Genomic DNA, 25,783 nt, shown 5'->3' with positions numbered 1-25,783 from the left:
CAGCCTCCCCGAACAGGCACCGGAATGTGGCGACTAGGGGCTTTTCACAGTAACTTCACCAAAGCCTACTTGTGACAATAAGCGATTTTGCTCAAGGACTACCTTCTGAAGGTGTGCTGCTGACATATTTGAGGAACCCACACACTGCCACCCAGGAGAGGTACAGTGAAAGTCACCTGAGCATGAGTAATTGAGCAAGCAATTGGGATTCAGGTGCCTGGACATATCTGGGAGTGCCCTGCAGTGTGCACCAGCAAAGGAGCTCAGAATTATAGTGATCTGCTACTCAACATTGCACAGCAGTGAGGTGCTCTTAGCTACCTTATGGGCGATGCTGTGAGTCGCTACTATCGGCTGAGGTGGAGACAGGTTGCTGATTTTTCTGCCTCGTCACTTGGGTGGGCCTTGGACGGGGTCCTCAGGCTGCCTGAGGCCTAGAGAGCCCCAGCATGCTGAGGGGCTCCTGCACATGTGGAAGGTGTGAGAAAATAATCTGACACTCCAGCAACCTCTGAATATTGCTTGTCCTCCTCAGAGTTGGCTAATAGGCGCTCACACGATGCATAATGGTAAAATTGCCAGATTAACAATCCAGAGGCCTGGACTAATGGCCCAAAGATGTGTGTTCAATTCCCACCATGGCAGCTAGGGAAATTTAAATTCAATGAATTTATATTGGTCCTTTAAATCACATTTTGTTTTAATGTTTTAAGTTTCCTTTAAGATTCTGTTTACTTTGATGCAGTATCCCTTTAAGGGACTGCATTTTTAATTTATACTGCAGTTTTTATTTGGTTAACAAAAAGAAGCATAATGCTTTTGTCAGTAGGGGTTTGATACAACTGAGGGGCTTAATTGCCAGGCTGTTTCAGAGCCAACCACATTGGTGCAGGTCTGGAGTCACATGTAGGCCAGAGAGGGAGCTAATGACAGATTTCTTCCTCAAAGGACTGAAGGTGGTTTCTACAAAATCAGTAATTTCATGATCACTGTTAAAGTGACTATTCCAGATTTATAAATTCATTGAATTTAAATGTCCCCCGTTGCTATGGGCCATGAGCCTAGGCCGCTGCATTGCTAGTCCACTCACATTACCGCTATGTTATAGTCCCCAAACATAGCTGGAGTGAAAGAAACTCATGTCAGTCGGGATCTCACACACACTTGCTCATGAAGGTTATTCATGAAGGCCCCGCCTTCTCAACCTAGCCCCTCACCTGAGGTGTGGTGATCCTCAGGTTAAATCACCATCAGTCAGCCCTTCCCCCTCAAAGTGGAAAGCAGCCTGTGGTCATCTGGGGCTACGGCAACTTTAGTTTACCTTACACTTTCTCAAATTGTCAAGACAAATGCAAATGCAGTGACTGGATAAAAAAGCCACTGGTAAATATTCTGCTGAAACTTCTCAGTTCTCAACACACTCCTGGCCTGCCCAGCTGTGAATGGATCTGAAAGTTAAAATTCAGCCCTGAGGGATTATAGATGCAAGATAGTTATGAATAAATACAGTAAACAATTCAGGAGAACCTCTTCACCAAGAGGAATGTTTAGAAGGTGAACTCACTCCCGCAGGGAATAGTTGAGGTGAATAGTGTAATGTCTAGTGGTTCCCAGAAGTTGAAAATAATCACAACCTTAGATTCAGATGCTTCAGTGAATGTATTTCTCAAATCACACCATGCTGCAGACTACTACATTGTTTGTTCGATATCCAGATTCCAAATTAACATGTTGGACTTTAGCCTGGTATTGTAAGACTTGTTACTGTGCCAGACTGCAATGGTGAGTGCTGTGGCACTCTGGGAACGTATGTACACATACGTATAAACTTTAAGGTGGGCCGAACAGCGGCAAATGGAATTTAATCCTGAAAAGTGTGATATGATGCATATCAGTCCTAACAAGGTAAAGGAATATACAATGAATGGTAGGAAGTACAGAGGATCAGAGGAACTCAGAGTGTGTGTCCATCGATCCTTGAAGACAGCAGGACAGGTAGATAAGGTGGTTTAGAAGGCACATGGGGTATTCGCCTGGGATACTTGCCTTTATTAGCCGTGGAATAGAATGTAAGAGCAGAGACGTTACGATGGTGTTGTTTAAAATGCTGGCAAGGCCACAGCTGGCGTACTGTGGGCAGTTCTGACTGCCTCACTATAGGAAGGATGTGATTGAGCTGGAAAGGGTGCAGAGGAGATTTACCAGGATGTTGCCTGTACTGGAGCGTTTCAGCTATCAAGAGAGACTGGATAGGCTGTGGTGGTTGTTTTCCTTGGAGCAGAGAAGGTTGAGGGGGTCCTAAGTGAGGCGTATAAAATTACGAGGGGCATAGTTAAGGTGGATGGGAAGTAATTTCTCCCATTAGCTGAGGGGACAATAACCAGGGGGCACAGCTTTAAGATAAGGGGCAGGAGCTTTAGAGGGGATGTGAAGAAAAACATTTTCACCCAGGCGGGGGCTAGAATCTCGAACTTACTGCCTGGAAGGGTGATAGAAGCAGGAACCCTCACAACATTGCGCCATAGCATACCAGGCTACAGGCCAAGTGCTGGAAAGTGGGATGGGGTGAGCGGCACACGGCACAGTGGTTAGCATTGCTGCCTACGCCGCTGAGGACTCGGGTTCGAATCCAGACCCTGGGTCACTGTCCGTGTGGGGTTTGCACATTCTCCCCGTGTCTGCGTGGGTTTCACCCCCACAGCCCAAAGATGTGCAGGGTAGGTGGATTGACCACACTACAATTGCCCCTTAATTGGAAAGAAAATTGGGTACTCTAGATTTATTTTAAAGAAGAAAGTGGGATGGGAGTGTATAGGAGCTTGATGGCCAGTGCAGAAACAATGGGCTGAATGGCCTCTTTCTCCTGGGCGGAATTCTCAATTGGCTGATGCCAATAGGGCAGAAAATAGGTTCCGACTCCAAAATAGCGGCAAAATTGCGGCGGTGAGAATTTGACGCCAAATCGCAATTCTCCATGACCTCGACAGCAGCACCAATGCAGTCCGGAATGCATGTATAGTAAACACCAGTATTCTCCAGGGCCTCCGCGATTCTCCGCTTCCGATGGGTCAATTTCTTTACGGCCCACTTCACATGTGCTTTTAAAAATCATGAAACTGGTGCCGTGACTGATGAGGGAGAGAGAGAATGTAGGACACAGAGAGGCGTGTCAGTAGGCTACCATGACAGACAGTGGCTGGGCTGGCTGAAGTGGGGGGGGGGGGGGGGGGACCCTGCCAGGGCTGGGGGACAGGGAGGGGGGGGCGGTGGGAATGGGCCGTATGACCGGGGTGATCCCTATGGGACTGGGGCGGTGTCCAGCCATGGACTTCCATTGCCGCAGCCTGCAAGGCAGCCGTCTTGCTGCATAACCCCTGACCACCCACCTTGGCTCCTGGATCTGTTGGGTGACACTGGCTGTCTGGGTGCCTCCACCCTCCTCCACAATGGCACCCAGCCCGCCACCATAACCCCTACCTCAACCTTGCCAGCACCCCATCGGTGGGGTATCAGGCAGCAAGGGCAACGCCCTCTGTACCTCCTCTGGGGGTTCCAGGAGGGGGTCATGGAGCATATCCCTGGCAAGGACAGCACCAGCTGACAGTACCCCTGGCATCAGGGATGGACACCAGGACCATAGAACCCCATGGTGCCGGGCAACAATAGGGCCAGGGGTGCGGAGATGAGGAGGGGGACATGTGGGGAGGGGAGCCCACAGTGCCAACCGGAGCCACCATGTAGCCCTGGTTGGGCACGGGGGTATGCACCATGGTAACATGTTGGCCTTTCAGCCCCCCCAGACAATGGATATTGGAATTCAACCAGCAATGGTGGCCTTCCTGCTATTGGTCGCAGCCCTGGGTGATGCCCTGCAGCTGTACGAGCTGATGCTGCTCAAGGAGGAAGACGCTGCAGCAGCGGAGTGTGCAGCAGAGGGCTAGGTGATAGCCACCCAGGATGGAGGGACGGCCGCCCAACAGGTCGAGGAGGAGGAGGTGCCAAGGAGGCGCTGCATGAGACCTCGTGTGTACCGGCAGCGCCTGTCATTCGAGGACCTGCCGGACCAGGCATGCCATCGAAGACTCCAGCTGAGCAGGGAGACAGTGCGACATCTGTCCCAGATCAAGGTGAACCTGGCACCGGGGGGGGGCAGTCAAGGTGATAGAGGCCCTGAACTTTTACGCGCCAGATCCTGCCAGGCGCCGAGTGGGGACCTGTTGAGGATCTCACAGACCTCAGTCCACAAGTGCATCCATATGCCCAGGCGGCTCAGTACATCCATTTCAACAGGATAGAGCGCACCAGGATGCTCGGGCAGCGGGGTTCGCCGCCATCGACAGCATGCATGGCCCCCTACGAGCACCTGCAGATATACACCTCAACTGTCAATTGATGTCTCCTTCATCTCATGGTTTACTGAGATCTACTGGAGCTCTTCGCAACTGTTCATGCCCCAGAATTGTGGGCCCATCTGTTTCAGTGAGGTAGAATATGCAGTTTGTGTCTTTTCATGTGTGTGTCTGTCTGTTTTGGGTTATTCCTAATGACAAATTTCAATCCCGCCATGTGTCATCGGCATGACGTTGCTCGATGTCAGAACATTTTTCTTGGGGTATTCATTTTCTTTCAAATTTTGAGAAGAGATCTCCAGATATAATCTGAGCGAGTGATGTTTCTCTGTGCTCCGGTATTGAGCAAGATTTATGGCCGTTAACTTATTTCTCACTCTCTTTCTGATCTGATTGACTGTATCCCGCCCATTTTAAGCAGTTGTATAATTCCTATGCCTGTTGCAGCCTCAAACTTTTATCATCTTCCAGGATAGGGATGTTTTGGTTTCTTTCCTCCTCACTTGTCTTGTTGCTCTGCCTCTGGAAATTCCTTTACCACCTTCTTTCTGTGTTTTGCACATCTCTTCCCAGTAATTGGGCTTTCCACAGGTTCTGCACTTTGATCCCTACACAAGATTTCCTTCTGTAGGTGAACTCGTTTGGCCGTCCACAGCTCTTGCACATCTCTCTGTCTTGTGTGCACTTTTTGTTGCTGCTTCACGGCATCAACCCAGCTGCCCTTCTCCTGACCCAACTGAAGACTAGTCAGCATCTTCATCTGTCTACACGTGGCTTCATGTGCTCTGGCAGTGTCTACAGCCTGCAATATTGTGAGCTCGTCTTTTCCACCAGACCTTTACTTCAGGGTATGCACAGCCTTCATTTTTTAATCTTCCAGTTTTCATTCTGTTTCTTTGAATTCACACTTGCTGGCTTCACCTCTCGATCTTGTGAAGAAATTGTCAGCTGGCTCATCTGGTTCCTGACTCAGGATTTAAAACTCATAGCGGTGGATCCAATAGTTTGACTTTGGCTGGAGATGCGTGCTGAATTTCATATAAATTTTGTCTGGGTTTTTGCTGTCATCCTCACTGATCTCCTGGCAATTAAACAAATCTGATCTTTCTCTCCTTTCACAAAAAGGTGTAGTGAAGATGTAGGTTTTCACTCGTGCTGAACTTTTGTTTAATCTTCTTAAATGCCTCCATGACATTGTCAGCCTCCAAATTCATCCTGGGCTAAATGTGAAGGATTGTTGCTGTGGCAGCCATTTTATTTTTGTACAATTAATTCAGTTTCTCTCTCTCTTACTCTGGCACCAATTTGAATTGAATTTTCGCAATCTAGTTCAGCACGAGACCTTTTAAAATTTTTGGATTTTACTTACAAACACCTTCTGCCACCATGTTATGGCTTTCACCATAAAGACTTGATGGTGAAACAGTTGAGGAACAGTGGAGAACCTTCCAAGCGATTTTCCACAGTGCTCAGCAAAGGTTTATACCAAAAAAAAGGAAGGACGGTAGAAAGAAGGAAAATCATGGATAACCGTGGATATCTAAGGAAATAAGGCAGAGCATCAAATTGAAGGAAAAAGCATACAAAGTGGCAAAATTTAGTGGGAGACTAAGGGCGCGATTCTCCGACCCCCACGCCGGGTGGGAGAATTGCGGGAGTGCCGGGCGATTCACGCCACGCCACCCTGGCACCCGCACGCGATTCTCCCACAACCCCCCCCCCCCCCCAAAACGGCGTGTCACGTTTTGCGACAGGCCACTCGGAAAATCGCCGCTCCGGTCGAGTGGCGATTCTCCAGCCCGGATGGGCCGAGTGGCCTGCCTAATACGACCGGTTCACGCCGGCACCAATCACACCTGGTCGCTGCCGGCGTGAACAGTGCGTAACAGCTGTGTGTGGGGCCTGTGGGGGACGGAGGGAGGATCGAGCACCAGGGGGGTGCTCAGGAGGGGTCTGGCCCGTGATCGGTGCCCACCGATCGTCGGACCGGCGTCTCTGAAAGACGCACTCTTTTCCCTCCGCCGCCCGCAAGATCAATCCTCCATGTCTTGCGGGGCAGTGGAGGGGAAGATGGCAACCGCGCATGCGCGGGTGATGTCATTTAGGCGCCGCCGGCCGCGTCATTCAGGCGGCGCCACTTTGACGCAAGCGTCAAGGCCTGGCGAGCGAGATTGACGTGCCACCGCTCCTAGCCCCCTGGGGGTGCGAGAATAGGGGGCGAGGAGCGGCCTCTGACGCCGGAGTGAAACACTCCGGTTTTCACTCCGCCGTCGGCACTTTGTCTCCCTTTGGGAGAATCGCGCCTTTGAGGACTGGGAAATCTTTAGGGGGCAACAGAAAGCTACTAAAAAAGCTATAAAGAAGAATAGATTATGAGAGTAAACTTGCTCAGAATATAAAAACAGATAGTAAAAGTTTCTACAAATATATAAAACAAAAAAGAGTGGCTAAGGTAAATATTGGTCCTTTAGAGGATGAGAAGGAAGATTTAATAATGGGAAATATGAAAATAGCTGAGGAACTGAACAGGTTTTTGGGTCAGTCTTCACAGTGGAAGACACAAATAACATGCCAGTGACTGATGGAAATGAGGTGACAGGTGAGGACCTTGAGATGATTGTTATCACTAAAGAGGTAGTGATAGACAAGCTAATGGGGCTAAAGGTAGACACGTCTCCTGGCCCTGATGGAATGCATCCCAGAGTGCTAAAGGAGATGGCTAGGGAAATTGCAAATGCACTAGTGAAAATTCACCAACATTCACGAGACTCTGGGTGGTCCCGGCAGATTGGAAATTAGCAAACGTGACACCACTGTTTTAAAAAGGAGGTCAGCAGAAAGCGGGTAATTATAGGCCAGTGAGCTTAACTTCGGTAGTAGGGAAGATGCTGGAATCTATCATAAAGGAAGAAATAGCGAGGCATCTGGATGGAAATTGTCCCATTGGGCAGATGCAGCATGGGTTCATAAAGGGCAGGTCATGCCAAACTACTTTTGTGGAATATTTTGAGGACATTACCAGTGCAGTAGATAACGGGGAGCCAATGGATGTGGTATATCTGGATTTCCGGAAAGCTTTTGACGAGGTGCCGCACAAAAGGTTGCTGCATAAGATAAAGATGCATGGCACTAAGAGTAAAGTAGTAGCATGGATAGAGGATTGTTTAATTAATAGAAAGCAAAGAGTGGGGATTAATGGGTGTTTCTTTGGTTGGCAAAGGTAGCTAGTGGTGTCCCTCAGGGATCAGTGTTGGGCTAACAATTCCCTCCGCCTCACAATTTACATAGATGATTTGGAGTTGGGGACCAAGTGGAATGTGTCTAGGTTTGCAGACGACACTAAGATGAGTGGTAAAGCAAAAAGTGCAAGGGATATCGGAAATCTGCAGAGGGATTTGGATCGGTTAAGTGAATGGGCTAGGGTGGAGATGGAATGCAATGTTGACAAACAAAGGGATTATTATTTAAATTATAAAATATTGAAACATGCTGCTGTGCAGAGAGACCTGGGTGTGCTAGTGCATGAGTCGCAGAAAGTTGGTTTACAGGTGCAACAGGTGATTAAGAAGGCAAATGGAGTTTTGTCCTTCGTTGCTAGAGGGATGGAGTTTAAGACTAGGGAGGTTATGCTGCAATTGTATACGGTGTTAGTGAGGCCACACCTGGAGTATTGTGTTCAGTTTTGGTCTCCTTACATAAGAAAGGACATACTGGCACTGGAGGGTGTGCAGAGGAGATTCACAAGGTTAACCCCAGAGCTGAAGGGGTTGGATTACGAGGAGAGGTTGAGTAGACTGGGAGTGTACTCGTGGAATTTAGAAGGATGCGGGGGGGATCTTATAGAAACATATAAAATTATGAAGGGAATAGATAGGATAGATGTGGGCAGGTTGTTTCCACTGGCGGGTGAAAGCAGAACTAGGGAGCATAGCCTGAAAATAAGGGGAAGTAGATTTAGGACTGAGTTCAGGAGGAACTTCTTCACCCAAAGGGTTGTGAATCGATGGAATTCCTTAACCAGTGAAGCAGTTGAGGCTCCTTCATTAAATGTTTTTAAGATAGAGATAGATAGTTTTTTGAGGAATAAAGGGATTAAGGATTATGGTGTTCGGGCCGGAAAGTAGAGCTGAGTCCACAAAAGATCAGCCATGATCTCATTGAATGGTGGAGCAGGCTCGAGGGGGCAGATGGCCTACTCCTGCTCCTAGTTCTTATGTTCTTATGTGTTTTCAGAAGTTCCCAGACTCAAATTCTGGAGCTTCATCAAATGAATTTCTCAGATCAAACCATGTGCTGCAGATGGTACATTCTTAATTCAATAGCCAGGCTGTAATACAGCAGTAGTCATGTGGCATTCTGGATACAAATGCATACATGTCCATGAGAATATTGTTCCCGAATCATATTGGAATAACATGATTGACAACAGACACATTGATTGGGTCCTGCCAGGTGGGATGTTTTCAGAGGATCCAGGAAGGAAACAGAACTTGCCTGGATGCTGAGAGAAGAAGCTGTGAGTTGCACTCTTTCTGCAAAAATGCGACTGCCTGCTTCTGAATTTGCAGAGATCCTGATGAATATACAGTGAAAACCATTACAATGCAAAAGAAGGACCTCTAACTGAAGGCCCAGATTAAAAGATGTACTGGAAGCCATTCATCTGAAACAGAGACTTTTATCCTTTTAACTTTTCGTATTATTTTCCTTTACACCCCTCTTTCCCCTCTGTGTTTGTCTGTCCTGTGTGTGTCTGTAGTGGGTGGGTGATGGAACCATCAATTCACCAGACACGTGTTTCCGATATGAATATAGGCTTTAATCTACTTACTACAGAGCCAGCCTGTTACCCGTTGATGAACTCTCAGTGAACTGCAGGCTGACTCTGGACAAGGGTATTTATACAGCAGCACAAGGGGGAGGAGTCATGGGCGGAGCCAAGGGTGGAGCCCTGTACAAGCTCCTGAGCATTCCCAGAGCTACTCCCCCTAGTGGTCGGGTAACGCTACTGCGCTTACAAAGATACAGTGTGAATGACCATGTTACATTCATCACAGTGGGGTCAGTTAAAGAGGGGGGTTAGAAATTAGATAATAGTTATGAGTGGTATGCTGGCGCAGTTAGCACTGCTGCCTCACGGCGCTGAGGACCCAGGTTCAAATCAGCCCCGGGTCACTGTCCGTGTGGAGTTTGCACATTCTCCCCGTGTCTGCATGGGTCTCACCCCCACAACCCAAAGACATGCAGGGTAGGTGGATTGGCCATTATAAATTGCCCCTTAATTTTAAAAAAAAATTGGGTACTCTAAATTAATATTAAAAAATAGTTAACCCGTTGTTATTTGCTGCCCATTTAATCAGAGTTATTGTTACTAATAAAATTAATTGTGTTTAAATTTACAAACCTGGTGACTGTAATTATTGGACAGCTGAAGATCAAAGACTTTGGGTATTTTCTAAGAATCAATAGTGAATTTCAATTGTGTTATGACTCCGGGTCAATTGGGGCTGGAATTGACCGTGCACTAGCCCAAGGGTGTCACAGCAATAACAATATAATAAATAAGATAGATACATTTTAGGGAAATCTAGATAAAACAAGGGATAAAGGAATAGAAAGATATGTTGATAAGGAGGAAGTTTTGAAGAGGTGGTCTGGAGCTTCAACCCGATTGTTGACCATTTTGGAAAAATCCACTGAATTTAAGTATTCAGTTGAGGCCATTCCACTTCTTGAGACTTGGGGCTTGATTGCTGGCATTGGCCACCATAACTACCACTGTCTTCACAGATTAAGGTCACCATTTTGAACAAATTTTTTTTTTAAATTTAGTATCCAATTCATTTTTTCGAATTAAGGGGCAATTTAGCATGTTCAACCCACCTACCCTGCACATTTTTGGGTTGTGGGGGTGAACCCCATGCAAACACGGGGAGAATGTGCAAACTCCACACGGACAGTGACCCTGAGCCGGGATCGTACCTGGGACCTCGGCGCCGTGAGGCCACAGTGCTAACCCACTGTGCCACCGCGCTGCCCCCTCCATTTTGAACAAATTACCAGTTTCTCAGCTGTAGTCTTCATGCAATTTTCTATAGCTATTTTCCATTTTGATTTTCCTAACTCTGAAAATGTCTGAAATGAAAACTCTGAAAAAGGCATTTCTCACACAGTGACATTCCCAAGCACTAGCTCAAATAATAATTTCGTTCATCAGCTGTTTAGGGCCTCCATACTATGTAAATGTGATAGATTCTATCACGATTGTTTGGGCAGCTTCATCTTTGAAGCACATTTGTTTGAAGCTTTGAAACTTTGAGTGTTCCCATTCCCTTCATAACTGTTGTCCATAACTTAGTTGAAGCAAAGAATTTGCTGCAAGATGTTAACCATAGAATGGTCGGGCGGCACAGTGGCGCAGTGGTTAGCATTGCTGCCTCACGGCGCCGAGGTCCCAGGTTCGATCCCGGCTCTGGGTCACTGTCCGTGTGGAGTTTGCACATTCTCCCCGTGCCTGCGTGGGTTTCACCCCCCACAACCTAAAGATGTGCAGGGTAGGTGGATTGGCCATGCTAAATTGTCCCTTAATTGGAAAAAAATGAATTGGATACTCTAAATTTATTTTTAAAATACAGAATGGTCACAGCACAGAAGCAGGCCAAGTGATTATTTGTTTCATTAGGGTTTGAAGTAAAAACAATACCCAGCACAGCTCTAAGTGAAAACTCATGAAACACAGCTGACAGCTGCCCTTTCTGGTGGAATGGGACAAACATGTGATTCCGTGAACTGAGGCCAATATTTCCTGGTTTTTAACATTGTTCAGAAGTAAGTGGCTCTTACCAGTGATGTCTGCAGAGCTTCACGGAGCCATTTAAAATAAACCTTTGATGGGAAAATTAATATAACTATGTTGAATATTCAAATATCGTGAGTGGCTTGATTAATAATAATAATCTTTATTGTCAGAAGTAGGCTTACATTAACACTGCAATGAAGTTACTGTGAAAGGCCCCTAGTCGCCACACTCTGGCGCCTGTTTGGGTACACGGAGGGAGAATTCAGAATGTCCAATTCACCTAACCGCACATCTTTCGGGACTTTTAAGAAGCAAACAGGCAGATTATAGGCCAGTTCTATGTGAGACTGCCTCAGAGGCATTGCTGGATTCTCCATTTGAGAGACTAAGTCCCCACACCGGCGTGAAAACGGTGGTGTTTTACTCCAGGGAAACTGGAGCAAAATGGCCACCGATTCCCTGCTCGGGAGGGGGTGAGCTTCCAGGCAGCGTAGAGCTCCCAGTCTAGCTGCCGATAAGGCCTGGAGAGTTTCCGGTTCCACGGCCGCGCATGTGCACAGTGGCGGCCTGCAACCCGCGGACCAGGCCCGCGAAAATAGATCCCCCCTTCGGCTGGCTCGCGCGCCCCGGACGGCTCCACCACTGTGCCCCCAGCCCTGAATAATGCCCTCCCTGCCCGCCGGTCATCCCTCCCCCGACTGTGATGGCGCTGGACTGATTCCGCAGCCACCACGCTGAGTTCCTGACGGGTGAGACTACAAGCGACCAGAACTTGGCCGGTCGGGGACGGAGCATCTTGGGGCAGGCCTTCGCCAACGTAAGGAGGGCATGGATACGGCACGTGGCGTACTCCTAGACTACGGTGCTTTTCAGGGGGCGGAACATCGCGAAAGCGGCGCTGCCCCCAATTTCATCGTCATCGGAGATACTCCACCTCATCGCTGAACACGATTTCAGCGTCGAGGATCAGAGAATCCAACCCGTTGACTGTATAATGCAGGATTTTAAAGGCCTGTTCATGAGAATTGTTGGGACATGAATCTGGAGCTCTTTCCTTTTTTTAAATTAATTTACAGTACCTAATTATTTTTTTCCCAATTAAGGGGCAATTTTAGCGTGGCCAATCCACCTAGCCTGCACATCTTTGGGTTGTGGGGGTGAAACCCACGCAGACACAGAGAGAATGTGCAAATTCCACACGGACAGTGACCCAGTGGAGCTCCCTTTCTAACAGCACTGTGGGAATGCCTGCACCAGAAGGGCTGCTGCAATTTAAGAAGGAAGCTCACCACTACTTTCTGAAGGGCAATTAGGGATGAACAACAAATGCTGGCCTTGCCAACAAAGCCCCCATAAAGAATAAGAAACAGGTTATAAGGGCAGCTAACATTTGACAGCCTATTGCCAATAACCTACCTTCTCACCATGGACGGGACCACCCCCCCCCCCCCCCCCCCACCCGGGTCGGAGAATCGCCGGGAGTCGGCGTCAATCCCGCCCCCGCCGTCCTCCAAATTCTCCGACCCCCCAAAAATCAGCCCGGCGTGAGTCGCACCGCCCGCCTCGGAGAATGGCGGGGACCGGCGCGACTCAATGGGACCTGGGGCTGCCCGAATTCTGCCTCCCGCGATGGGCCGAAGTCCCGTTCGTTTTTTGCCTGTCCCGCTGGCGTAAATTGGAGTAGGTCCCTTACCGGCGGGACCTGGTGGCTCAGGCAGCCTCCAGGGTTCTTGGGGGGGGCGCGGGGGGATTTGGCCCCGGGAGGTGCCCCCACGGTGGCCTGGCCTGCGATCGGGGCCCACCGATCCACAGGCGGGCCTGTGCTGTGGGGGCATTCTATTGTTCCGGACCGGCGGCTGTAGCAGTCCGCCATTGCCGGTGCGGAAATGAAGCCCTCTGCGCATGCGCAGGGATGAAGCCAGCAGACGCCGGTAAGCTCCCGTGCATGTGCCAACTCGCGCCGGCCAGCGGAGGCTCTTCAGTGGCGGTTGGCGTGGCGCCAAGACCCTTTCCGCCGGCCGGCGGGGTGCAAACCACTCCAGGGCGGGCCTGGCCTCTGAAGGTGCGGAGGATTCCGCACCTTTGGGGCAGCCCGACGCCGGAGTGATTCACGCCAGTCCGCCCCGCCGGAGTTGCCCGCCTCGCCGATTACACCAGAATCCCGCCCCATTTCTCTCTTATCTTTTCACCATCAAAAAACATCCGGTTTCGCTTGAAAACATTTATAATATTTGCTTCAAAGATCTTACGTGGTAATACAGGTTGAAAATCACTTATCCGGAATTCTTGGGGCTGGGTGTGGATCGGATTTTGCAATTTTTCGGATTTTGGAATATATTGCACATGCATATATTGCATGTTAGGAACTGCGCATGTTTTGTGCATGTTGGGAACTGTGTATGTGTGGTGCACGTTGGGAACTGCGTATGTGTGGAACATTGGGAACTGCGCATGTTTTGTGCATGTTGGGAACTGCGTATGTGTGGTGCACGTTGGGAACTGCGTATGTGTGGAACATTGGGAACTGCGCATGTGTGATGCACGTTGAGAACTGCGTATGTGTGGTACATGTTTGGAACTGCGTATGTGCGGAACATTGGGAACTGTGCGTGTGTGGTGCACATTGGGAATTGTGCATATGTGTGGTGCACGTTGGGAACTGTGCATGTGCGAACATTGGGAACTGTGCATCTGTGGCGCCGTTGGGAACTGGGCATGTGCGCACACATTGCAAACTGCACACGTGCGGCACGTGTTGGCTACTACGCATTGCCTGGGAGCATTGTGGGATTTGTCACTCGTGGCTTCATTTGATGATCAAAAAAAGTGCAGATTTCAGAATTTTTCAGTTTTCGGAATTTCAAATAAGGGATGCTCAACTTGTATCCCAGTAATCATGAAGCACGCAGTGATTCCTCTTTTTACCTTTTCATGCTCACAACTTCTGCAATTTTAACTTGTAGAATTATCTTGTTACTTGAACTATTTGCCAGACTGAACAAATTGGCAGTACACATTTTTAAAAGGAAACAAATAATTTTTACTACCTGTTAAATAAGGGCTCGGCAGCACGGTGGTGCAGTGGGTTAGCCCTGCTGCCTCACGGCGCCGAGGTCCCAGGTTCAATCCCCGGCTCTGGGTCACTGTCCGTGTGGAGTTTGCACATTCTCCCATGTTTGCGTGGGTTCCGCCCCCACAACCCAAAGATGTGGAGGCTAGGTGGATTGGCCACGCTAAATTGCCCCTTAATTGGAAGGAATGAATTGGGTATTCTAAATTTAAAAAAAATAAGGGCTCAAATCTGTTTAATAATTAGAACAATGGTATGACTTCAACCAAACCAAACTTTGTCCGGAAAAATCTTCTGGACTCACTACAAATCTGGATTACTCACCTGTGTGTACTTAAAAATCCTGTAAAATACAAGAACTAGTTAAGGTGGACACAAGAGAAACTATTCCATGTTGATGGAGAGTCAAGATGAGGGAGCATAACCGTAATATTGGACCGAGGATATTTAGGAGGGAAATCAGCAAGAATATTTTCACAATACCTGAACATTTACATGTTATAGCTACCAGCTTGAGTGCAATATTTGCCTGGCTGGATACGAAGTGGATGGAAGCGTTGGTATGATGCCACTGTCTGGTCAAGTAAAACAGCTCTGCAAATAGGCACAAGATGAAAATGCTGAGAGTTTGCTCGCTGGCCTCCAAGTGTTTGTCAAATTAGAATGTTTTTGACAGATTTCCTTTGCCCTGGGTGCAGTTTTACTGAGCCCAGCTTGCAGTTAGAACACTACAAGTCTAACTCCTTGGGGTCTGACATTTTGTGCCTCAATTTTGATTGGGCCACCTTTACAGCTGAATTATGCCACGGACTATACCTCCATGCAAATTTCAAATGGCAGTGGTATGGCTGCTATTTATCCTGCAATCGCTTCTCAAGGCACCAGGCAGCTGGTGGGCTGAAAAATGTTTACATTCCCCTTTTTAGGGCAATTTAACCTGCACATTCCTGTGGCAGGCGTGTGTCACAAAGCAGTAATGTGCTGCGGATACAGGGAGATTTGAAGGATTACAGTCAGAGTCTCTGCCAGTTCAGATAAGATTAGAGAGACTGATATCCTGCTGGCAGAACGGACCACACCAAAAGGGACGGCAAAGGCTGAGCACAATTTACAAAAACATAGTCAAGTGCTGACTTTTGCTTTGGGACTGCTCAGGATAAAAGTTGGTAAAATAGGCAATTTGTGGGGTGAAACGGTACTGTGGAGGGATTCTCGCAAAGCCTTTTTTCAACTGGTGCCAATACCCCTGAGGTTTCAAGAAGTAAAGGTGTGGTAAATTATTCGTAACGTTTGTTCTGTGATGGAGAGGGAGCCTGGGAGTGAGGGACGTTTTATTTACAGTACTGAACAATGTCTATCTGAAAAACAAAGTAACAACCAGACATCTTATTATTGGATCGATGTTGCTTTTTATTGCTTCACGTCGACCTTGCTACTTCAGGTTTTCTATCCTATCATGGATGTTCAGGTGTGACTATTGATAGGGAGGAGGATCCTGGAACGGCTCCAATCACTTCAAGGGGAGGGAACACCTTTTGGACCTGTCTGAGAATGCCTGGCACTCTGACAAAACATCTAAGGGGTGAATTGCATACTTTACTACTGATATATTTTCTTGTGGATGGGTGGCTCAGATGCAGATCCAGGCTGGCCCCTAATATTGCAGCCCCCATTAAACCGAAGGAGACATTCCGAGAAAAGAAGACGGTTCCTCCCTGTCAATGTATTTCATAATGAGTACTGAGATAGCATAATTGATTGCTGGGAGGAGTCACCGGGTCTGATAGCGCGAGGAAGCTGAGTTCGCAGGAACATTCAAAATGACAATGCCTGTATCATCCCCATTTTAAAGGCTGGGATCGGTGTTGCAAACATTAAACGTACTCCCTCACACTCAGTACAGATCTGACCCAGCAAATGCTTCAGGCCAGTTTCCCTGATAACATCAGCAGCACTCACTGTTCAGATAAAAGGAAATTCTTTTTTAATTGACTGAAATAATCTGGAAGAAACAAAAGGATCGCCATAGCCATTAACTTTGATAGGGGGTCCTGTTCTTCACTGGCACTTCTCACTAAACTTTTAATTTTAGAAAGAGATATTGTGAAGAGATTCCACACACCTCTTGCTGTGGTGTTGACAATGCAGAAAACCATGCAAAATTACACGGTGTTTATCCAGTTCAGTTCCTTTCCCCAAAAGGAAACAGTTTTCTTTCTAAAAGTAACTGCAAGAAGAGACCCCAAGAAAGCTCTCTCACAGAAATTAGGTTTGGGGACAAGTAACTCAGAGGCCATGAGTTTAAATCTCACTACTGCAGGTTATGAATTGATTTCAATGTATCTTACAAGTTGTAAGCAAACAGCAGGAGAAAGAGAGAAATCTAACAATGCCAGAAAGGCTGCTCTCCAGGTCTCTCAGACTTACCTGTGAATCCTGTTGTGGGATCTGAGGGGCTGCAATGTGATGACCTTTCCATGGATGGGAGTTGGAGGACAACCTCTCCAAGCAAAGAAGTGTGGAAGTTAGTGGCCAAGGACGTCAGCCGCAGAAATGTCATCCCGAGCAGACAATGCCCCAAAAGGCTCCAGAACATTCGGAGGACATGCCAAGTGAGTGATGTAGCACTTTCAGGTACCAAGATACACGCTCAGATCTGCCAACCATTCTCCTGCACAGCACGCCTTGTTGACACACCTTGCATTTCCACTCACTCCTCTCTCTCCAGGACCTCGCAACCTCATCTGAGCATACTCACCCTCAGTCTCAGCCCTCTCACATAGAATATATGAACATAGAAACACTACAGTGCAGAAAGAGGCCATTCGGCCCATCGAGTTTGTACTGACCCTCTGAAAGAGCATCCCACCTAGGCCCAATCCTCCAGCCTACCCCCATAACCCCACCTAACATGCACATCTATGGAGATTAAGGAGCAATTTAGCATGGCCAATCCAACTAACCTGCACATCTTTGGACTGTGGGAGGAAACTGGAACACCTTGAGGAAACCCACGCTTAAGGTGAGTGAAGTACTAGACAGGTGAAGTGCCTTAATTCCAAGAAGTTGGTAATTACCTGTTAAGCAGTGAAAACAGTCTCTGAAAGATGAAATGGTTTGAACAGCTTCTCAAAATGGTCATGGTTAGAGCTCTTCAGTGTAATGGCTCAAAGTCTTCCCAGCTTGTCAGTTTCACTTTCTTCTCTGGGCCCCACAAGAAAAGTATACCAATATTGTTAAGTATTGTAGCCAATACCCTCTGCATGGTATATCACATGATTACGATGCATTTAGGACATTTTCCCTCTCTTCCATCTTTGGCTGTGAGCAAGCAACACCTCTGCACAAAACTTTGACAACTGGTTAAGTAACGTACAGTGTGGTAACCTGGTTATACTTTGTCTGTAATGTGAGTAAAAGTAAAACCCCCCAAAATCATAACTGTCTTAAAAACAAAGCTGGCGACAAGGATGTTTTTCCACTGAAATAGTCTGGGGGAAGTCTGCACCAGCTCTTGGAAAGAGCACCCTACTCAAGCCCACACCTCCACCCTATCCTCGTAACCCAGTAACTCCACCCAACTTCTTGGACACTCAGGGGCACTTTCGCATGGCCAATCTACCTAACCTGCACAATTTTGAACTGTGGAAGGAAGCACCCAGAGGAAACCCACGCAGACATGGAGGAGAAGTGCAAACTCCACACAGACAGCTACCTAAGGCCGTAATTGAACCCAGGTCCCTGGAGCTGTGAGGTGGCCATGTGCCACCATGCCACCCATCTATAAATGTGCAGTAAAATTGGCCATCGGGAACAGGAGGCTGGATTCTCTACTGGCGGGAATCTCCGTTGCGCCAGCAGCACACCCAAACCGGGGATTTCCCCTCGGCGTGAGGCTGCCCATAATGGAAAACCCCATCAGCTGGCTGGCAGAGGTGGAGCATCCTGCTGCCGGGGCAGGCGTGCCACACCAGAAAACTGGCGCGGCGGGACAGAGAATCCCACCCAGGGTTTTTTGCCTTGCTAAGAGTGCATGGTAATTTTAGGTTTGATAGAAAGCACTGAGGACCATGCTTAAATTATTTCGATGTGACCATGAGCCGGGAGCACTTGGAGGCTTGGAAAAAAAGAAAATTTTTTCAGCCAGAAAGTCAACCATTGTGCTAGTCGATTTGCACAGTCGGTAGGCTCAGAATAAAAAACTCCTGCACAAGAGAAAACCAGGAAATAAGGGGGTTGATTGTTAAAGGAAGTGTTACAACTTAAGAACAGGTAACTGTGATGCCAGGAAAAAGTGGCGCTATGGAACCATTTTAGAAGAATGCGGAACCATGGGGTTCCTATTAAGAGAGATTCCAGTACCACCATGCTGCAAACAGGATACCAGATAAAATTAAAGTCGCAAATTTCTTGAGTATAATAGAATGGAAAACCTTCACCCTATTACAAAATCTTGTCCATTCTGCAAAGCATACTACAATATTTGTGAGGAATTAACTCTTCTCGCCCAAACCACTTATTTTAGCAGAGGAATTCAGATTTTGTCAAAATAGTCAAGAAGAGGGTGAAAATATTCCACCATTTGTAGCAGCACATGGAAACTAGCAAAGAATTGTTAGTTTGGACAGACCCTTGAGGACACGCTGTGAGACAGACTTGTGTTTGGATTGAGAAATGAGACAATCCAGAGACGATTGCTGACAAAAAGCTATCAAACACTAAAACTCGCAGTATCTATAGAATTGGCAGCAAAAGAAGCTTCCCAAATTGGAGCTGGCACCAAATGAATACTAAAAAAAGATCTCTCAACAGCCAAGCATGCCAAAATTGTCCTGGTTGGTCATTCTTCACAAGAATGTTGGTGTCAAGAAAGCAAATGTCATAATTATGGCAAGAAAGGTCACATAACAAAGGCATGGTGGCTCAGACAAAATTCTCAAACCTCGGGTAAACACAAGGTCGCACCCAAATCCAAAAAAGAGTCCACAGAATGATTGAGGACAATGAAAATTCCGAGGCAGACACGATATCTACAGAGATCAAAGAACTAAACCTCAGTGTGTTATCAATGCAAGGTGATGCACAGAGATTTGGGGTCTATCCAAAACTAAATGGGAATTTGATTGATTTATTTTGTAATATAAATTTAGAGTACCCAATTCATTTTTTACAATTAAAGGTCTAGTTCGCTTGGTCAATCCATCTACCCTGCACATCTTTGGATTGTGTTTAGGCTGGGGGGAGGTTGGGGAATTTCTTTGTGGGTCTCGGAGATCGGGACGCCATTTAAAAGTGACGTTACAATCTCTTGCTGGAATGGTGAGTTCTGGCGACACTCAAAGTTTGGAGCTGTGATCATGACTGAGTAGAATTCCGATTCTCCAACAGTTGAGCCAAGAACTTCTGTAGACGCTGAAGAAGAACCAACTTTATTAGATGATGTGCCTGATCCAAGCGTGGAACAAACTACCGAGAGTGAGAAAACAAAGGTTCCTGAATAATGGATTCTGCCTAAGCAGAACTGACTTCCACCTAAAAGTCTCTCGAACTAAGATATATGTAAAATTGCACAATGATAATACTTGGTTAAATCATCACAGTTCACCATGAGTAAAAGTTTACGTTAATCTTTGTTAGTATTTGTTGTCCCATTAAAGGAGTAAAGGGGGAGGGATGTTATGTATCGGACCCAATGCCTCTCTCTATAGTATGTCACATGGTGACGTCATCAGAGACATTTGGGAGATTTTTCCCTCTTCTTCTATTTATGACGGTGAGCAACATCTCTGCAATAAACTCTTGACAACTGGTTAAGTAACTTACCGTGTGGTAACCTGGTTATCCTTTTTCTAAACTGTGAGTAAAAGTAAAATCTACCAAGAAATAGCAAACATGAAAATTTAATTTTTTGGGTATATCCTGATCAGTCGCAAACTTACCACGGATTTCCATTCCCGTCACTTAGTGAAAACAGCAGTCATTGTGTCCTGACAGGCAAATGTTAAAAGGCTTTGGGAAGGAGGATTTGCACCCTGCTCAGGAGAGCAACTGACAATTGAAACCAGTCAGCTCCAGGACAATGAAGTAACTTTGGTCATTTAATATCAGCCCCACTTCGTTGGACATCATTTGCTCCCAAACAGGACCATACTGCATTGACCCAGGCATTGGATCAGGATAAGACTTGGTAAAGCACAGAAGATCCTGCAAAGCCCTATAAGGCCATAAGGCCATAAGGAATAAGAACAGGATTAGGCCATTCAGTCCTTCGAGCCTCCTCTGCCATCTGATCGAACACTTACCAAGTCCACTTTCCTGCCTTATCTCCGTAAGCCTTAATTGTCCGACTGATTAAAACCTACCGATCTCAGTCTTGAAAATGTTCAAGGACTCGGCCTCCACGGCCTCCTAGGTAAAGAATTCCAAAGATTCACCACTTGGAGAGAAGAAATTCTTCCTCAAATCATCTTAAATGAGGACCCACTTATTCTGTGAATATGTCCTTTGCCCCTACACTCTCCCACAAGTAGCAACATCCTCCCAACGTTTACCCTCTCTAACCCCCTGAGTGGAAACATCCTCCCAACATTTACCCTCTCTAACCCCGAGTAGAACCATCTTCCCAACATTTCCCATGTTCTAACCACCCGAGTGGAAACATCCTCCCAACATTTACCCTGACTAACCCCCCGAGTGGAAACATCCTCCCAACATTTACCCTGACTAACCCCCCGAGTGGAAACATCCTCCCAACATTTACCCTGTCTAACCCCGAGTAGAAACATCCTCCCAACATTTATCCTGACTAACCCCCCGAGTGGAAACATCCTCCCAACATTTACCCTGTCCAAACCCGAGTGGAAACATCCTCCCAACATTTACCCTGTCCAACCCCCCGAGTGGAAACATCCTCCCAACATTTACCCTGTCCAACCCCGAGTGGAAACATCCTCCCAACATTTACCCTGTCTAACCCCCCCGAGTGGAAACATCTTCCCAACATTTACCCTGTCTAGCACCCCGAGTGGAAACATCCTCCCAACATTTACCCTGTCTAACCCCCCGAGTGGAAACATCCTCCCAACATTTACCCTGTCTAACCCTCCCCCCCCCCCCCACCCCGAGTGGAAACATCCTCCCAACATTTACCCTGACTAACCCCGAGTGGGAAACATCCTCCCAACATTTACCCTGACTAACTCCCCGAGTGGAAACATCTTCCCAACATTTACCCTGTCCAACTCCCCGAGTAGAAACATCCTCCCAACATTTACCCTGTCCAACTCCCTGAGTGGAAACATCCTCCCAACATTTACCCTGTCTAACCTCGAGTGGAAACATCCTCCCAACATTTACCCTGTCTAACCCCCCCCGAGTGGAAACATCCTCCCAACATTTACCCTGTCTAACCCCCTAAAAATCTTGGGCGCAATTCTCCGCACTCACGACGGTGCGGAGAATAGCGGGCGGCGTAAATTTTTACGGCCACGCTGGTCTGACGGCCTCCCGCTATTCTCCCCCCCCCCCCCCCCACGCCCGCCTCCCGACACGAATCGCTGCCCGCCGTTTTTTTACGGCGAGCAGCGATTCTCAGCTGGCCGATGGGCCGAATTCCAAACCCTTTGCAACCGTTTTTATGAACGTCAAACACACCTGGTCTGACCGTTCGTAAAAACGGCCATAAAGTCGCAATCTGGGGAACCATGTACGGCCGTGCCAAGGGTGCCATGGGCCCGCGATCGGTGCCCACCGATCGCGGGCAGCGGGTACTTACCCCGCGCACTCTTTATCCTTCCGCCGCCCCACTGTATCCATTCAGGGGGCGGCTGAGGGGCATACCGGCCCACGCATGCGTGGGTTTCACGCAAATGTGTGATGACGTCATCCGCGCATGCGCGGGTTGGAGTCTTCCAATCCGCGCATGCGCGGCTGACGTCATGTGACGCGTCAGCCATCGCAAACTCTGGCTAGCGGGCTTAACGAAATTCGTTAAGCCCGCGATGCCGGAGTTCACGGCCGCGGGATGCTGGCCCCGACCGGGGACCAGAATCGGTTCCCGGTCGGGGGGGGCGGAGGCTGGCGTCAAACCCACCCGTTTTTGACGCCAGCCTCACGATTTCTCCCAGGTGCGGAGAATCACGCCCCTTATATATTTCAGTCATATCACCTCTCATTCTTCTGAACTCCAAGGAGTACAGATCCAGCGTGTTTAATCTTTCCTCATATGGCATTCCTTCCATATCCAGGATTATCCTAGTAAACCTCATCTGAAATGCCTCCAATGATAATATATATGTACTTAAATAAGAGGACCAAAACTGTACACCGTATTCTAAATGATGCCTCATTAGTACCTTATACAGTTGCAGCAACACCTCTTTACTTTTATATTCCAGCCCCCTTGAAATAAAATCCAGCATTCCACTTGCCTTCCCTATTACCTTCTACACCTGTATGCTCGCTTTCTGGGTTTCATGAACAAAGACCCCCACCCAGTCCCTTTGTGCTACAGCTTCTGCAGTCTCGCCATATTTAAATAATAACCCGCCTTCTCATCATTTCTTCCAAAATGAACAATTGCATATTTTCCCATATTTAATTTTATTTGCCAATTTTCTGCCCACTTACCTAGCCTATCAATATGTCTCTATAAACTATTTATATTCTCCTTACATTCTGCCTTCCCTCCCACCTTTGTATGATCTGCAAATTTGGCCACAGTACACTCAGTTCCTTCCTCCACATCATTAATATATATTATGAAGAGCCACAAGTTCCGGCACTGATCCCTGTTATTGTTTATTGCCCTTCAACCTGAGAGAGGCCCCCTTATCGCTACTCGCTGCTTCCAGTTAGTTAGCCAGACTATTACCCCAACACCGTGGACTCCTATCTTGCATAGCAGACTTTAGTGTGTCATCTTATAAATGCATTTTAAAAATCCAAATTTTTTTAAAAAATAAATTTAGAGTACCCAATTAATTTTTTCCAATTAAGGGGCAATTTAGCGTGTCCAGTCCACCTACTCTGCACATCTTTAGGTTGTGGGGGCGAAACCCACGCAAACACAGGGAGAATGTGCAAACTCCACACGGACAGTGACCCAGAGCCGGGATCGAACCTGGGACCTAGGCGCCCTGATGCAGCAGTGCTAACCACTGCGCCATCCTGGTGCCCGAAAATCCAAATGTACAACATTGACTGATTCTCCTCTATCTACTCTGGTTGACACCTCCTCAAAGACCTCGAGTAAATTTGTCAGGCATCATTTTCCCTTCATGAAACCATGCTGACTCTGCTTGTTCAGATTATGACGATCCAAATGCACTGGTATTCTCCCCCTAATAATTGATTCTAATATTTTTCGAACAACTGAAGTTAGCCTAACTGACCTGTAGTTTTCTGTATTTTGCTTCTCTCCCTTTTTGAACAAGGGCACCACCCTGGCAGTTTTCCAATCCTTTGGCACAATTCCAGAATCCAAAGATATTTGGAAAATGACTATCAATACATCCACAATCTCTGTAGCTCCCTTCTTTAAAATCTGTCAACCTTTAACTCCATTAGTTTGCCTAAAACAAATTCTCTTCATGAACACTTCAGAACGAGTGTCCGATTTAAACTGTTCCATGCACTTGGCAAATAGCATCCTCAGGCAACTACACCCTGAATCATATCATTCGATCAGCATCCAGCCTGGAAAGCAGTGTGTCCATTGTGGGTGGGATCACTTTCTGGTAAATTTGCTTATTAGAGTGAGACAGCTAGTCTTGCTCTAATATGCGTTCCTGAGATCTAACCAAGGCATGGGATCTAACCCCCTTGCCTTGGAGACCTTGGGTGAGTGCTGTTCAGTGCTGGTCTCCACAAATGGGGACTAGACAGAATGGCACTAATGGGGGTCTCCCAGGGGATCGGAGGGCCCCGGGTGCTTGTCCTCTGGGCAGGGTGGCACCCTGGCACTGCTGGCAAAACTTGGCACTGCCAAGGAGCCCAGGCGGCATTGCCAGCTGGCAGGGCCACTACCAGGGTGCTAGGCTGGAACTGCCAAGGTGCCAAGCTGGCATTTTTCACGCGATGGGGTTGGCCCTGGTGGTGTTTGGTGCAGCGCGATGGGGAGGGTGGGTGGCTGAGGACCCCCTTATACGTGAGTTGATGCTTGGGGGGCGTGGGAGGTTGTGTCGGGAGCCGAGAGATCGGGATATCATTTAAAAATGGCCTCCCGATCTCTCCCTGTACTGAGTAATTCCGGCAAGCGGAGTTTCTCAGTGCAGAAAGTGGGACTAAGTCCAGCCTCAGCCGGGCGATCCTTGCTGAGGCCCCCGATCTACCTGAAAGACCACTCGATAGCGTGGTGTTCCTCAGTGCTCCGAGCGCAGGAAACACCTGGCTAACTGTGTGCTATGTTAATGAAGAGAATTAATTTTAGGCAAACTAATGGGGTTAAATGGAGTCAGGCCTTGCCAGCTGTATCAGGTCCTGTACCACCTCAGTAATGGAGTAAATCATGCCCTTGATTTTTTTTTTCAGAGCGGCTTAAAATCGGGACTAAAATTTTGGGTGTGCAGCTGGAGAGCTACACGCTGGGCTCCAATCAGAGCCAGACACTGAAAATAGATGTGAAAACGTCACCCAATGAAACTAGAGGACAGTATCTCTTGCTGTAACTCTTGATTCTGTGTCATTTTTTCATTTGTACCATTGAACTTGCCAAGAGCTTATTGAAAGCAATTTGCAGAGAGTACAGAGAATGATAGGGCCAACACATATCATGTACCAATACCTCAGCTTCCAAGCACATTCCTCAGTTTTTCTTCTTTCTACAGAGACATCTGATATATTGATGTTTTATAGAAAACCACTTGAAGATTTTTATGAAAATATTTGATGGATTCTTGCCCAGTAATATTTTGCCATCATCTTTCAGAAACAGTTAGAATCATCGAATACAGATAGAGGCCATACGGCCCATTGGGTCTGCACCGACCCTCTGAAAGAACACCCCACCTAGGCCCACTCACCCACCCTCTTCACATAACCCCAAAACCCCACCTAACCTGCACACCTTTGGACACGAAGGGGCAATTTAGCATGGCCAATCCACCTAACCTGCACATCTTTGGGTTGTGAGGGCGAAACCCACCCAGACATGGGGAGAATGTGCAAACTCCACACGGACAGTGACCCAGGGCCGGGATTCGAACCCGGATCCTCAGCGTCAGATATGCATGCACCAGATATTTAAGAAAAAATAACCACAAGCATTTGTCATTTTGCTGCCACAAAAAAAATCTCTTAAACCTTGATATAAAACCAGAAAACCATCTTTAAGAAACTGTTAGTGCCCTGAAATGCTACGGTAATGTTGTAAAATCTTGTAGCCTGTAGCCAAACTTTCCAATATGCCCCAATACATCAATATGCAATTAAAGGCATTGACAGATTATCAGAAGTCCTGATTTACTCACCAACTCTACAACTGACAGAAGCCGGCGTGCATGCTTAATCGAGCAACTCCAATACTCAATTCATTCATGAACCCCTAGATTTTGAGGAATCCTTTAA

This window comes from Scyliorhinus canicula, chromosome 1 (assembly GCF_902713615.1).
Source record: "Scyliorhinus canicula chromosome 1, sScyCan1.1, whole genome shotgun sequence".
Classification (NCBI taxonomy): Eukaryota; Metazoa; Chordata; class Chondrichthyes; order Carcharhiniformes; family Scyliorhinidae; genus Scyliorhinus; species Scyliorhinus canicula.
The sequence above is the reverse complement of the archived record's forward strand: the minus strand, read 5'-3'. Positions refer to the sequence as shown.